We start from the raw sequence: 16,708 nt of genomic DNA, 5'->3' as shown, positions 1-16,708 counted from the left end.
ATGAAAATTCTGCATTTTATTCTACCTACCTCATGTCGGAATTATATGCACACACACAGACACACACACACAGACACATACACACAGATACATCAATTGTTGTATAGGTATGCCTGTCTTTTTGTACATATTTGTGAGCAGCAATATGATGTATGTTCATGATAGTAATAAAAGTACATTATGTTAAATTACCTGGTGTATGATCAGCGATATGTATATGCCCTGAGTAATAAATGCTTCTCCTGAAACAGGTAGAAGGTATCAACCAACAAGTAGGTTGCAGCTCTATTAATGTTGTCGTGTTTGGTGCTATGGGAATAAGAGAGAATTCACAAGCCACCACTGTTAGTTTTCATGATTCCTTGAGACGAAAGGTCGAGGGAAGGCATGAAATCCCTAGTGGCAGTTTGTGTTGTACTACCACTAGGGATTTACGTCTCAGCGTGTCAAAGTGTGCCATGAGTAAGAGGGAAAATGAGATCTCACAAGGATACAGGTCAATTTAAGCAAAGATGTATCTTAGGGAATACTTTTTTTTTTACAAAGCACATCACATTTCTACAAATGAGCCAATTAGAAATCAGATTAAGAGGACAATGACTGGAGTGATAAATGTTTTGCATTAGTAACACTTGACCAGTTGGCCAAAGGACGCTACACTAGCAATTTATTTCCCCTTTCTATTTAAGGTTAAGTCATATCTCAACTGCACTCTGGTGCTAACACACAGAAATGGTGGCCTGCAGTGGAAATGAAGTCTAAAGCTGATGGAACTTAATTAGGCCCATATTTATGTTTTTTTAGTGCCGCATTTGCGTCATTTTTTGACGCCAAATCGGTGCAAACTTACAAAATACAATTGTTTTTTGTATGTTTGCGCAGAGTTTGCATCAAAAAACAACGCAAATGTGGACTCAAGATCTACTACTTTCAGGTAGAAAGGTAATTTACACCATTAAATGCAGTACAATTACCTCTCTGCACATAAAAGAATAATTTGCAAATGTTTGGAGTAACAAGAATATATAGATACATACCATCAGTAAAAAAGTTCACAACAAAAAAAGTTGGGAAAGAATTAGTCATCCACTTTCCAGCTAAAATTAAGAGAATAAGTTTACAAGGAAAAAATCAACAGACAAATTTCAATTCAAAGACTGTGTGTTAGAAATGGGGTCTTTGGTTGGCAGTCAGGTTACCTCCTGTCCAAGCAAGGACCCTCACTCTAGTCAGGGTAAAAGAGAATCACCCTCAGCTAACCCCTGCTTACCCCTTGGTAGGTTGGCACGACCAGTAGGTTTAACTTCAGTGTTCTAGGTGTAAAGTATTTGTACCAACACACACAGTAACTTCAATGAAAACACTACAAAACGACACAACACAGGTTTAGAAAAATAGAGAATATTCATCTAAACAAAACAAGACCAAAACGACAAAAATCCACAATACACAAGTCAAGTTAACACTAAAAATGCAAAGAGAGTCGTCATATAATTTTAAACACCCACTAACGCTGTTACTGTGAAAATGTACCTTGGGTGCGTCAAAAATAACCCCGCACAGGCGAGTGTGTGTCAGAAAGGGCTTAGGATGCGTCGCTTTCATTCACGAGCAAGACCTTGCGTCGTTTCTCCTTTAGTCGGGTCGGCCTGCGTCATTTCTTCTCTACGCAGGAGAGCGATGCGTCGATCTGGTCAGCACTCTTGGGTCCGGGCAGGCCTTGTGACGTTTTTACATGCCCAGCGGTGTTTGCGTCAGAAATCCAGCCTCATGATGATCCGAAAACCACACAGCGCGGGTTGCGATCTCACAAGCCTCCGTCTGCGATGCTGCACGTCGTTTCTCCAGCCGCGTGCGTTGATCTTTCAGTTGTGCTGCAGGCGAGCATCAATTTTCAGCTGCGAAGCCGGCGGCGCATCGATTTTTCAGCCGCGGATCGGAGTTGCGTCAATCTTTTCCCCGCACAGCGGTCTGTGCGTGGATTTCTCACTCTTGGGCTCCCAGCTTCTCCTTCCAGGGCCCGAGGAGCTGGATGGGCACCACTTGGCAGAGTAGGAGTCTCTCCAGAGACTCCAGGTGCTGGCAGAGAGAAGTCTTTGCTGTCCCTGAGACTTCAAACAACAGGAGGCAAGCTCTAAATCAAGCCCTTGGAGATCTTCACAAGATGGAAGGCACACAAAGTCCAGTCTTTGCCCTCTTACTGTGGCAGAAGCAGCAACTGCAGGATATCTCCACAAAGCACAGTCCCAGGCGGGGCAGCTCTTCTTCCTCAGGCAGAGGTTCCTCTCGGTTTCCAAAAGTGTTCTAAAGTCTGTGGTTTTGGGTGCCCTTCTTATACCCATTTTCTCCTTTGAAGTAGGCCTACTCCAAATTAAAGTTTCTCTTGATTGTGAAATTCTGCCTTGCCCAGGCTAGGTCCTAGACACTCACCAGGGGGTTGGAGACTGCATTGTGTGAGGGCAGGTACAGCCCTTTTAGGTGTGAGTGACCACTCCTCCCCTCCCTCCTAGCACAGATGGCTCATCAGGAAATGCAGACTACACCCCAGCTCCCTTTGTGTCACTGTCTAGTGTGAGGTACAACCAGCCCAACTGTCAAACTGACCCAGACAGGGAATCCACAAACAGGCAGAATCACAGAAGTGATTTAAGCAAGAAAATGCTCACTTTCTAAAAGTGGCATTTTCAAACACACAATCTTAAATCAACTTTACTAAAAGATGTATTTTTAAATTGTGAGCTCAGAGACCCCAAACTCCACATGTCTATCCGCTCTCAAAGGGAATCTACACTTTAATCATATTTAAAGGTAGCCCCCATGTTAACCTGTGAGAGGGACAGGCCTTGCAACAGTGAAAAAGGAATTTAGCAATATTTCACTGTCAGGACATATAAAACACATTACTACATGTCTTACCTTAACCATACACTGCACCCTGCCCTTTGGGCTACCAAGGGCCTACCTTAGGGGTGCCTTACATGTAAGAAAAGGGAAGGTTTAGGCCTGGCATGTGGGTACGCTTGCCAAGTCGAATTTACAGTTAAAAACTGCACACACAGACACTGCAGTGGCAGGTCCGAGACATGATTACAGAGCTACTTATGTGGGTGGCACAACCAGTGCTGCAGGCCCACTAGTAGTATTTGATTTACAGGCCCTGTGCACATCTAGTGCACTTTACTAGTAAATCAAATATGCCAATCATGGATAAGCCAATTACATACACATTTTGTATAGGAGCACTTACACTTTATCACTGGTTTGCAGTGGTAAAGTGTCCAGGGTAACAAAAACAGAAAATACAGAGTCCAGCACACATCAACAACCTGGGAAACAGAGGCAAAAAGTTAAGGGAGACCACGCCGAGGATGAAAAGTCTAACACGTGTCCCCCCCAGCTGAAAGTGCGGAGGAACTATCCAACCTCATGGGAGTTCTCATCACTAAGGCAGAAGAACCTGGACAGACCATCAGCATTGGGGTGTTCTGTACCAGGACGGTGTTCCACCGTAAAGTCCATCCTCTGTAGGGAAATGGACCACCGCAACAGTTTTGGATTCTCACCCCTCATCTACATTAACCATCTGAGGGGCCTGTGGTCGGTCTGAACCTGGAAGTCAGTCTTAGCTTCACAGTCTATGGCACTCCACCTTCCCTGGGAAGTAACCTCCTGCTAATGAAGGCTACGGGTTGATCTAGATCCTCGTCATTAAGCTGTGAGAGTACTGCTCCAATACCATGCTCTAAGGTGTCTGTTTGCACAACAAACTCCTTGGAGTAGTCAGGTGCCTTCAGCACAGGTGCTGTGCACATGGGAGCCTTCAGGGCATCAACAGCGTATGGCAAGCCTCTGTCCAGATCACTTTTCTTGGTTGTTTCTTAGAATTCAACTCAGTCAAGGGGGTAACAATGGTACCACACCCCTTGACAAACCTCCTGTAGTATCCTGTGAGACCTAGGAAGGCTCTCACTTCAGTCTGGGTCTTGGGAGGCTCCCAAGCCAGAATGGTATCAATCTTTGGATGTAGGGGTGCCACCTGGCCACTCCCTACCTGGTGACCTAAGTACACCACCGAACCCTGCCCTATTTGGCACTTGCTTGCCTTAATAGTGAGGCCTGCCTTCTGCAGGGCCTCTAACACTCTCTAGAGGTGTTGCAGATGTTCCTCCCATGTGGAACTAAACACAGCAATGTCATCCAGGTAGCCGGCACTGAACTCATCCAGTCCAGCCAACACCTGGTTGTCCAACCTCTGAAAGGTGGCTGGGGCATTCTTCATCCCAAATGGCATCATTTTAAATTGAAAGTGTCCGTCTGGGGTAGAGAATGCTGACCTCTCCATGGCCCCCTCAGTTATGGCAATCTGCCAGTATCCAAATGTTAAGTCAAACGTACTAAGGTACTTGGCAGCTCCCAACCGGTCAATGAGCTCATCAGCTCGGGGGTAGGCGTGTGCTTCAGTCTTGCTAACCGCATTGAGTCCCCGGTAGTCCACACAGAGCCTGAGTTCTAGAGTTGCACCAGGTGCAGCAGCCTTTGGTACCAATACCGCTGGGTTGGCCCAAGAACTGCTGGAGTGCTCAATATGTTAAAATGTTGGATACTTCATCCTTAATGCAAGCCCTGACCCTGTCAGTCACCCTGTAAAACTTTTGTTTAGTGGGTGTACTGTCCCCAGTGTCCACATCATGTGTGCACAAGTGTGTGACTCCTGGGATCAGGGAAAACAGTGAGGCAAACTGTCCCAACATGTGGCGAACGTCACCCTGCTGCTCCTCAGTAAAGGAGGGGGAGAGGATCACTCCCTCCACAGACCCATATTTTTCTCCTGCAGACAGGAGATCAGGCAGAGGCTAACTCTCCTCCTCTACCACATCATCTGTCGCAAGGTGCATGGACAGTTCAGTCCGCTCAAAGTGTGGTTTGAGGCGGTTGAAATGCAGGACCCTTAAAGGGTTCCTTGGAGACTGCAAGTCCACCAGGTAGGCAACTTCACTCTTGCGCTCCACCACCTCAAATGGCCCAGTCCACTTGTCCTGGAGCGCCCTAGGCTCCACTGGTGCCATCACCCACATTTTTTGTACAGGTTGAAACTCGACCAGAGTGGCATTCTGGTCATACCAGCGTTTCATGGCCTCCTGGATGGCTTCCAGGTTCTCCTGAGCGAGACTCCTGAAGCAGGCAGTCTTGTTTCTCAAAGCCAGCATGTAACTGAATATATCCTGGGTGGGTTTACTAGGAGCTTTCTCCAAAGCCTGCTTGGCCAGACTCAAAGGTCCCCTCACAGGGTGGCCATAGATTAGCTCAAAGGGACTAAACCCAAGTCCCTTTTGAGGTGCCTCCCTGAAGGAGAACAGAATGCATGGCAAGAGGACATCCCACTTCCGCCTTAAGAGCACTGACAGGCTCATGATCATGCCTTTCAAGGTGCGGTTGAATGTCTCAACCAGACCATTACTTTGGGGGTGGTAAGGGGTGGTGAACTTGTAGGTTACCCCACACACCTTCCACAGAGACTTCATATATGTGGATATGAAGTTGGTACCCCTATCAGATACCACTTTCTTTGGGAACCCCATGCTGGTAAAAACCCCAGTCAAAGCCCCCTCAGGGAAGTGATTGATCTCAAAGGAATGGCTTCTGGGTACCTGGTGGCCTGGTCCACCAAGACCAGGATAAACCTGTTGTCCATGGCTGTCTTGGGATCCAGAGGCCCCACAATGTCAATACTTACCCTTTCAAAGGGAGTACTAACAATAGGTGAAGGTTGGAGGGGAGCCTTGCATTTCCCCCCACTCTTGCCACTTGCCTGACAAGTCTGGGAAGACCTACAGTGTGTAGCAGAATGCTTGTGCAACTGCGGCCAATAGAAGTGGGAGACACGCCTCTTATAGGTCTTGTCCTGCCCCAGATGTCCTGCCAAAGGCACATCATGAGCCAACCCCAGTAGAAAGGCCCTGAAGCACTGGGGTACCACCAGCATACGAGCTGACCCAGGTTCAGGAACCTTAGGCTCACTACGAATTATCACTCAGATGAGTGATGGTGTTTTGATCCCAATACCAAGAAAAAGCCGGATTGAATATACATATACTATTTTTTATTGCCTTTAGAACACTTTTGCTTTATGATGTGGATGTGCATTTTGGACATCTATCTCTGCACATATCGGAACTGAATCTTTAGAGCAATTTGGAGATTGATGATGAGATTGATCTTAGTTCAGTTTTGAACAAACGAAATATATAGAATTCATGGTTGGTTATCTGACCACCTTTTTCTTTTGGTATATGAAGTGTACTATAGTTAGTATATGATATATTTTATGTGAAGGCAAATATGTGTTTGTCTATATGTATGTGATTATTTGTTTTTCCGGTATCTTGATGTCATTTTGGTCTTATTCTTTGGTGTCCTGTACTTATATGTTTGTCTATATGTTGTCTTATGGCATTTTATGTTTGGGATTTGTTATATGGGGGGAATTGTTGAATATTAGTTTCTCTTTTTGAAATTTAGCAATATCAGTATATATATTTTGTATACATAAACTATTGAAGCCGGGTATATTGGGTTTAATTACAATATTGAATACATAGATGGAGTGAATAGGAGAGTGATGTGTGTGTTTTTTACTTTATGTACATTTCCCTGGATTTCTCTCCTTATTTGGTCAGGGTCCCTTTTTTCTTTTGAAGTACCTTAGGCTCACTATACAGGAGGCCATTCTCCCAATAGATCAGGTGAGTACTGGGCTCCTCGCCAGCCGCCTGGGCCGCAGTCTGCTTCCGCAGTCCTTCTGGAGTAGGGCATGTTTTCTGTGTTTCACAGAATGCCCCCCTGGTGGGTCCCCCTTCCTGCTGCCACTGCGACAGCTCAGGGACCTCCCCCAGTTCAGCCACCTGTTCCCTTGTAAGCTCCAGGGTGTCACCCTCAGGCTGCGCCTCCTTCTGGATCATGAGAACTTCCTGTGCCGGTTTCCCATGCACCCTGCCCTTCCTCTTCTTGGCGGTCCCCTGGGCCACTGTTTCAGGCTCCAGGGGCTCTTGACCACCCTGACGGGCTGCCATTGACCAGGTGGATACGCATACCCACCCAGGCAGACCCAACATCCCCGAATGAGACGTGTGTTCCACCTCCTTCCAAGGGGAATCCTCCCGGTCTTTGCCTAGCAAACAATCTACAGGCATGGTTGGACTCACAGCTCCTTCATGGAACCTGAGACCCCCTCCCATTCAAAGGGAACCTTCGCCACTCTGCACAGGTGCTCTGAGTTGTTTACTGCAACTACTTGGTGAAGTACCCGGGGATCAATCTGCTCTTCAGACACCAGCTGACTCCTCACTGTAGTCACTCTGGCTCCTGTGTCTCTCAGAGCCTCCACCCTCTGTCCATTGATGGTCACCCACTTAGTGTTCTCAGGCACGAGGGTTCTCTGGACCATCTCATTGTCCCCTAGTGAGACAAGGGTCATCTCAGCTGGCTCCCACCCACCTGGAACCAACTCCTCCCCAAGCGGTACACTGGCCAAACCCTGGGACAGCACACCAGTGGGTGCCGGTGTACCTTTGGGGCATTTGGGGTCCCCCCTCACATGACCCACCTGGTCACATGCATAACACTTACGTAGGGGTCCCCCTGCCACTGGCTTCCCTTTGGAGAACCATGGCTTCTTCTCATTGGGAGGTTGGGAATCAGTTTGGGGCCCTTTAGAGAACTCCCTGTTTACCCTCACCCCCCCCCAGTCTTCTCAGAGGGACCCTGCCCACCCTTGGTGTGGTCTCCCCCATACCTCTTCTGGACCCTGGTGCTCTCCCAGTGGTCTGCTTCCTGCTCAAGATTCCTGGGATGAGTTAGCTTTCTGTCAATCAGCTGCTGGCGCAGCTCAGGAAAACATAAACTGTACAAGTGCTCCCAAGCAATCAGATTGTAAAGCCCCTAATACATAGTTACCTTACTGCCCTTCACCCAACCATCCAGTGACATGCAGTAAGAATCAGCACATTCCAACCATGTTTGGAATTCCTTTTTCTCATAGGACCTAAACTTATCCTTATACTGTTCAGGGGTGAGACCATACCTTGTGAGTAGGGCATCCTTTATGATAGTGTAGGTGAGATTCTGAGCATCCCCTAAGATTGTCAGTGTATCCCTCCCCTCTACCTCAAAGTGCTTCCAAAGACCCACCCCCAATGAGCTTCAGGAACCAGATTCACGTGGGGAGCAGACTCATACCCCTTGAACCACAAGTATATGTCATCCTCCCTCTTGTAATCCTTCACTAGGTCTTTTGGGATGTGTACCCTTCTTTCAGGCTGCACTGTCCTGTTGCTGCCACCATTTCTACTGGACTGGCTCCTCTGATCTAACTCTTTTAAGCTAAGCTCATGAGCCAGCAGTATCTTCCTTTCCTCAATGGCCATCCTTCTCTCTTCCATCTCTAGACTGAGCTTCTTCAACTCCAACTGGTAATCTCTCTCTCTGCCTGTCTGTCCTGCAACTCTTAAGGTGTCAATCCCTTAGATGAGACACTGCTGCCTGCCCTGGAGACCTTCTCCCTGGACATAACAGGCCCACCCACAATACCATTGTGTATGGAACACTTTTCATCCTCCTCCTCATCTCCCTCGTCCTCTGTGTGCCCTTCAGTGCTCTTGGCTGTCACCCAGGCTCTCTGCGCCTTTTGCAGCTCCTCCTTCTTGGATGAGCTCTTAATGGGACAATCAAAACATTTACAGAACTGCTTCAACTGACCCTTGGAATACCTCTCCAATTTCTCTAGGTCAAAATCAGTTCCACCTCATGCATCTCCAACTTGGGACATGATGAAGATTTAAAACAAGTGCAAAGTTCCAAAGGCAAAAAAACAAGTTCCCAAATGAAGTTTCAAAGAAAAGGTCAATCAAGGGATCAGCAAGAAGTAGAACAAAAAGAAGTCCCAAAGTGAAAAGCAAAATCACAAGACAAGTAATATGTGGCCATGTAGTGGTCTGAACTCAAACAGTAGTGTACACTTAATCACTGTATGTCAAGTACAAATACAAGTCCAATCCCAACCGCTGATCACCAATGTTAGAAATGGGGTCTTTGGTTGGCAGTCAGGTTACCCCTGTCCAAGCAAGGACCCTCACTCTAGTCAGGGTAAAAGAGAATCACCCTCAGCTAACCCCTGCTTACCCCATTGGTAGCTTGGTACGAGCAGTAGGCTTAACTTCAGATTGCTAGGTGTAAAGTATTTGTACCAACTTACACAGTAACTCAATGAAAACACTACAAAATGACACAACACAGGTTTAGCAAAAGAGAGACTATTTTTCTAAACAAAACAAGACCAAAACGACAAAAATCCACAATACACAAGTCAAGTTATCACTAAAAATGCAAAAAGAGTCTTCATGTAATTTTAAACACACACTAACGCTGTTAGCGTGAAAATATACCTTGGGTGTGTCAAAAATAACCCCACACGGCGGAGTGTGCGTCAAAAAGTGCTTTAGATGCGTCAATGTCACTCACGAGCGAGACCTTGTGTTGTTTCTCCTTTAGTCGGGTCGGCGTGCATCGTTTCTTCTCTCTGCAGGAGAGCGATGTGTCGATCTGGTCAGCATTCTCGGGTCCAGGCAGGCCTTGTGTCATTTTTACACGCCCAGTGGTGTTTGCGTCACAAATCTAGCTGCACGATGATCCGAAAATCACGCAGCGCGGGTTGCGATCTCACCAGCCTCCGTCAGCGATGCTGCGCATCGTTTCTCCAGCCACGTGCATCGATCTTTCAGTCGCGCTGCAGATGAGCGTCGCCAGCGGCGTGTCAATTTTTCATCCGCAGAGCGGAGTTGCGCCGATCTTTTTTCCGCACGGCTGTCTGTGCGTGGATTTCTCACTCGTGGGCTGCCAGCTTCTCCTTTCAGGGCCCCAGGAACTGGATGGCCACCACTTGGCAGAGTAGGAGTCTCTCCAGAGACTCCAGGTGCTGGCATAGAGAAGTCTTCGCTGCCCCTGAGACTTCTAACAACAGGAGGCAAGCTCTAAATCAAGCGCTTGAAGATCTTCACAAGATGGAAGGCACACAAAGTCCAGTCTTTGCCCTCTTACTCTGGCAAAAGCAGCAACTGCAGGATAGCTCCACAAAGCACAGGCAGGGCAGCTCTTCTTCCTCAGCTCTTCAGCTCTTGTCAAGGCAGAGGTTCCTCTTGGTTTCCAGAAGTGTTCTAAAGTCTGTGGTTTTGGGTGCCCTTCTTATGCCCATTTTCTCATTTGAAGTAGGACTATTTCAAAGCAAAGTCTCTCTTGATTGTGAAATCCTGCCTTGTCCAGGCCAGGTCCCAGACACCAGGGGGTTGGAGACTGCATTGTGTGAGGGCAGGGACAGCCTTTTCAGGTGTGAGTGACCACTCCACCCCTCCCTCCTAGCACAGATGGCTCATCAGGAAATGCAGACTACACTCCAGCTCCCTTTGTGTCACTGTCTAGTGTGAGGTGCAACCAGCCCAACTGTCAAACTGACCCAGACAGGGAATCCACAAACAGGCAGTCACAGAAATAGTTTAAGCAAGAAAATGCTCACTTTCTAAAAGTGGCCTTTTCAAACACACAATCTTAAAATCAACTTTACTAAAAGATGTATTTTTAAATTGTGAGCTCAGAGACCCCAAACTCCACATGTCTATCCACTCCCAAAGGGAATCTACACTTTAATCATATTAAGACAGCTCCCATGTTAACCTATGAGAGAGACAGGCCTTGCAACTGTGAAAAATGAATTTAACAGTATTTCACTGTCGGGACATATAAAACACATTACTATCTGTCCTACCTTAACCATACACTGCACCCTGCCCTTGGGGCTACCTAGGGCCTACCTTAGGGGTGCCTTACATGTAAGAAAAAGGGAAGGTTTAGGCCTGGCAAGTGGATACACTTGGCAAGTCGAATTTACATTTAAAAACTACACACAGAGACACTGCAGTGGCAGATCTAAGACATGATTACAGAGCTACTTATGTGGGTGGCACAATCAGTGCTGCAGGCACCACTAGTAGTATTAGATTTACAGGCCCTGGTCACCTCTAGTGAACTTTACTATGGACTTACTGGTAAATCAAATATGCCAATTATGGATAAGGCTATTAAATACACATGCACTTGCACTTTATCACTGGTTAGCAGTGGTAAAGTGCCCAGAGTAACAAAAACAGCAAAAACAGAGTCCAGCACACAACGACAACCTGGGAAACAGAGGCAAACAGTTAAGGGAGACCATGCCAAGGATGAAAAGTCTAACACTGTGCATTTGAAGATCTTGAAAGAACCTTAGGCACTTCTGGTGTGAAGAAGGTACTGTTCGTATAACGAATCAAACAAGTTTCCTTACATGTTAAAGATTGGTACCATATGTAATACAGTACTTGCTTGATCAACCCAAGAAGTACACCAGAGGAGGAACATGTTAACCTTCCCTAAAAGAGGGCTGGGTGCAGGTATGTGAATGTTGGCAAGACCAAAATAAATGCCATTGCGCATAGAATGAAAACAAATTCAATCAAATCCAATATCCTCTTAAAAACTGAAGATAAACCTGTTAATCTAGGACAATTATTAAAAAGTCAAGGTGAAAGGAACACTTAGTGCTCTGTTCTTCCAGACTCTGAAGGTGTCGCTTTGATTCAGAAAAGTCATTCTTTGTATCATGACATCATTTTTTAAGTTATTGCAACATGTATGAAATCCTGAAGTAGCCTGATTTTTAATATGAACACGTTTAACCTTTCTCTGCACTTTGTAAACAAACTGGAGATACTGGTTGGTTTTCTTTTGAAAAGATATCAGTCGATACCTCCTTGCCTGCCCTAAACATTCTCTGCTTGCAGCTTGACTTATCCAGACCTCTAAATAAACCCATAAGTGGATGGAAAATAGGAAATTTCTTCAAGGAGTCAATTACCATTCAACTGTGGGTTCATGACCATTGTTTACCTAGCTTTCGCTGCCTGATTCCTACTTGCTTGTGAAGTTTCTGGACTGCTGGAGAGAAGAGAATAGGATTAGGGGTTTGCAAAATTCATGTAATTTGTGTGTAATTATGCAATATTTCAGTAAAATTTTCTGAAATTACGCATAATAGCGTGAAATGCAAATGAGTCATTTTGTGCTATAAGTTTGCATGAAAAATATCTCTCTCATTAATTGCTGCTTCGAGGGTGCATTTAAATGAAAGCCCAGTTAACAACAGACGCTCAAATTCTGTTGTTTGTGTGCATTCGTAGAACATTTTTGCCATGGGTAGCATGAAATCACACAAAGTGGCCTAATGGCAGAATTTCAGGAATTTCACTTAACAATAGTAAGATGAAATTCACAAAATTACACCAATTGCGCTGCACAATTTTAATTTCACAAAGGCCTAAATAAGATGCAAACTAACTGATGAAAACCATTACGTATTGCCTGGTGGCTCCAGTGTGCACATACTCCAACCTTGCCAAATGTCATAGCTTTATTTCTGTTGCCTCTCACAGGTGGTTCTATGTCTAATTAGTGTGGTCTGCATATCATCTGTCAAAAATATTGGACACAACATTTTTGTCAGCCAATAGTTCAGCAAAGATGTTCTGGTATCATACCATTCAGGGAGATGATTTATCCAGCACGCCCAATGTTTTTTTTGCATTTACAAAATAAGAAATAAACTTGATCCCCCCCATTTTGAACCAACTATGGGAAGGGTTTTTCTTTGCTGTCTATTTCATAATTGGATAAAATCCTCTAAGGCTAATATCTTTGTTACACCAATGTGAACTCTTCCATCCTATCCAGGTTAGACATTTTCTGACTTACCCCTTTTTTTCTTCTCCTGTCTTGTTTTTTTCCCCGTATTGTGCTAACAATATTGAAGAACACAAAAGGTGCTCCTTGTTTTTAAATGTCCCACCAACAGACAATAAGGTGGTCATTATGATCTAGGTGGTGTGGGCCGCCATGCCAGCGGTGGCGGGAAAACCCTTGGAGGGCTGCCATAGGCGGCCCTCACTCACCGCCAGGCTGCCTCCGTCTGGCAGCCTGGTGGCGGTCTGCATCATCATCCGACAGGGCAGCAGTGCTGCCCCTCGGATAATGATCCTGCAGTCCCCAGCCTTTCCCTGTTGGGGAAACCCGCCAGGGAAGGCTGGCAGAAAGGATGCACTGGGGCACCCCTGGGAGCCCCTTCACTGCCCATGCACTTGGCATGGGCAGTGCAGGGGCCCCTCTGCAGTGCCCCATCGCGCAGGTCACTGCCCGATTTACGGAGCCGCCATGTGGAGCCACTGTCAATGTCCCGGCCAGGCATTCCTCTGGGCCGGCGGGCAGAAACAATGTTTCCGCCCGCCCGCCCAGAGGAATGTTCTTAATACGGCCGGCAGGGTTCAGGGGGAGCTGGCGGTCACTTGTAAGACCGCCAGCATGAACACAGTGGTTTTGACGGACTTCGAATGGTGAATTTATTGAAGGGGGGAATAGTGTCATATTAGGTTATGGAAAGAGAAAGGGATGGTAGTAGTTGTGGACCTTAGACTGTTTATCAGATGAGTCCTGAAAGGAACGAGAAGGGTATATATCAGTATTTTGATACCTGTCAGTTTGTTTTCAGTTATCATGGTTACATAAATTATAATGTTTTTCAGAACTCTCCTGCTGTGGAGGTTCTCCCCGTGACTTTGTGCAGAGTGGGGGCAGCCCCATATTCAATTTGCATCTGTTTTAACATATCTTGTAAAACAGCAAGAGATGGTGTACCATGAGTTATGGTAATGATTGCAGGAAAGATTGTACCCCATGTGGCACAGTCATCAATTGGTAGTACTATAAAAAGTGGCAAGCACGTTGTGAGAATTTCTGATTATCTTGGTGTCCTGTCTGGGGAAATACTACTTCAAGCTGCTTTGTTTTTTGAGTGTTCCAGAACAGTGTTTCTTCCTGTCTGGTGGGTACTTTACCCATAATAGCATTCATTGTTACTGAGTTAATCATAGGTGTAGGCAATTGTGGTTGTACAGCTTGAGCAGCCCTTGCTGGGGCAGTGGTGAAAGTGTGCATAACAAACTGTGTTAAAAGTCTATATAATCTAACTAGATTATTATATAAAGGGCGCAGATCACCAACTGTTAAATTTTGTATATTGCAATATGGTGTGTAGTCAGCTAGAACCAGGCATGTGGTCCCATCATTGCTGAGGGTACCCAATCTAAAGAGGTCCATAACATGGTATGGCAATTAGAAAGCAAGGGCCAGATTTACAAGGCCCTAGTGCCTCCTTGCGCCACATTAGCATAATTCTTTTTACAGTAATGTGGCTCAACGAGGAAAATATTTCAGTGCCATATTTACAAAGTGGCGCAAAGCACCCATTGTGCCACTTTGTGACTCCTTGCACCACATTATGCCTGAACCAGGCATAATGTATGCAAGGGGGGCGTCCAGCATTAGGAGGCCCGTACAAATTGCACAATGAAATCTAGATGATTTCATGGCACCATTTTTGGCATCATTTTTAACACCTGCTCAAAGCAGAGGTTAAAAGGACGCACCCTTTGAAATAAATTGGCCTCCTTGCACTTTGCTTCACTAGTGTCCAAATAGTGGAGCAAAGTGCCACAATAACGTAAAAAATGTTGATGCTATTGGCTTAACATGCGCCATGGTGTGCGGTATTGTAAATACGGTGCACACATGGTGCTATTAGGTGGCGTGGGGAGCACAAGAAATGTGGTGCATCAGTACTAATGCACCAGATTCTTGTAAATCTGGGCTCAATTTTCATATTCCTGACATGTTAAGGATATTTCTGAGTGTTGGTATGGTCTGTAATGGCCTGGTGGGTTGGCTGCTGTGTATGTATGAAATGTATTTGTGTTGGCATCTACTGCAGTAAAAGCATGACAGCAGCCTTCAGATTGGGCCCAGGGCAGCCTGGGAGATAGTGCCTGCAGCCTGCAGCGAAGGAAAGAGGAGTGGCGCGGTGGTGGCGGTTCAGGTAAGTTTTTTTTTTTTTTTAATCAATTTTTCTTCCCCCTCCCGGCGCTGCCCCCCCGCCACATGCTACGAGCAGCTCCTGCTGCTGAAACATAGGAGTAGGTGGCTCATATATGCAGTAGGTTCTATGGAAGACTGACCTACAGGTTTATTCATAGGTTATGAAAGGCTGATAGTGCAGGCTGTGAAGTTAGACACACTGCCAGAGCTGAGCAAACACCAAAACTGCCACTTTTCTTGCACCCCTTAGCGCCCCCCTAGCATTACCATGTGTGCACTGTATCTAAGATAGTTATGGAACTAGCATCAAAATTCTTGACATTAGTTTGGATCTTAGCATGATTAGCGTAAATATTTTTTATGCTAATCCTGCAAAGCCCATTGCGGCCCATTGTAAACAATAGTGTGACTCCTTTTAACGCCTGCTCTGAGCAGGCATTAAAAATGCCAAAATAAATGATGCAAAGAAATCTTTTAGAATTTTACTAACCATTTTTCGGCCCCCCTAAAAGGGGTACACCACCTTTACATACATAATAGCCTAGCACAAGCATAATGTAGCACAAAGGGCTACAAAGTGGCGCAATACATGCATTGTGCCACTTTGTAAATTTGGCGCTGCAATTTTGGCCTTGTTAGGCCATTTTAACATAAAAAATGATGGTAATGTGACTCAATGAGGTGCTAGGGTCTCTTAAATCAGCCCCTTAGCTCTTAGCAATGAATTGTTTATAAGATAAAATCTGGACAGGATTCTGTTCACTGTGTCAACCATCCTGGCTGTAATATCGATAAAATAGCACTTGACTGCATTTATAATGCTTTAGTGTAATCTTCAAGACATCCTAAAGAATGAAGGGTAGAGAGACATATTGATGGATGACTTACCAGATGTCTCCGGCAGTGATGTTCCCAGACCTCTGGTGTATTCAAGCTCCTCATCGTGCTATGTCTGATTCAGGTAAGTAGTATACACATCATGTGTTCACTGAAGTGAAGTAAGTTTGCATGACTAGTGCTATGATCTTCATTACAGCATGAACCTCGTGTATATCAACCTTCTTCCAAATCCTGAAATACAACAAATCCTCCAAGGCACAAAGCTACAGGTTGTAGGACTTACGATAATATAATATCATCTTGAAAATATATTGATCTAAGGTTGATTTTTTTTACTTATGTTTTTTATTATATTGAGTAGACTCTAATGCCTCTCCAACAATTAGAACACACACCAGTCACATGCCAACATCATCACCATTAATTTGTATAGCAGGCAATCAATGACCACGCCTATGACTTTATCCTCAAACCCTGGTAATGTGGACTACATTAAGTCTGAATAACTTTACTACTCTCTCTCTCACCCACACACACACTCACTCGCTCGCTCACTCACTCACTTACACACCATCCTCGCTAACCTGGAGCACACAATATCATCTACCATTCTGGACTCCCAGTAATGTTGCCCGAGTTACATACTATGATTCATTACCCCTACAAAGTCTCTAAACTCCACAATTTAAGGCCCAGCACCAGATAATATTCCCAATACAGCCATGCCTCTGCCCATCATATAATGTGCATGCTATTGTTGCCACACTAGCAATTGAGTTAGGAAAAGGTTCAGAGTGTTTACTTTGGAATTCAATTACCTTGAAGGTTTTGACTTGCAGAGCACTCAGTCCTCCCATTCCTC

The sequence above is a fragment of the Pleurodeles waltl genome, chromosome 10, assembly GCF_031143425.1.
Source record: "Pleurodeles waltl isolate 20211129_DDA chromosome 10, aPleWal1.hap1.20221129, whole genome shotgun sequence".
Taxonomy (NCBI): domain Eukaryota; kingdom Metazoa; phylum Chordata; class Amphibia; order Caudata; family Salamandridae; genus Pleurodeles; species Pleurodeles waltl.
This window is presented reverse-complemented; position numbering follows the sequence as displayed.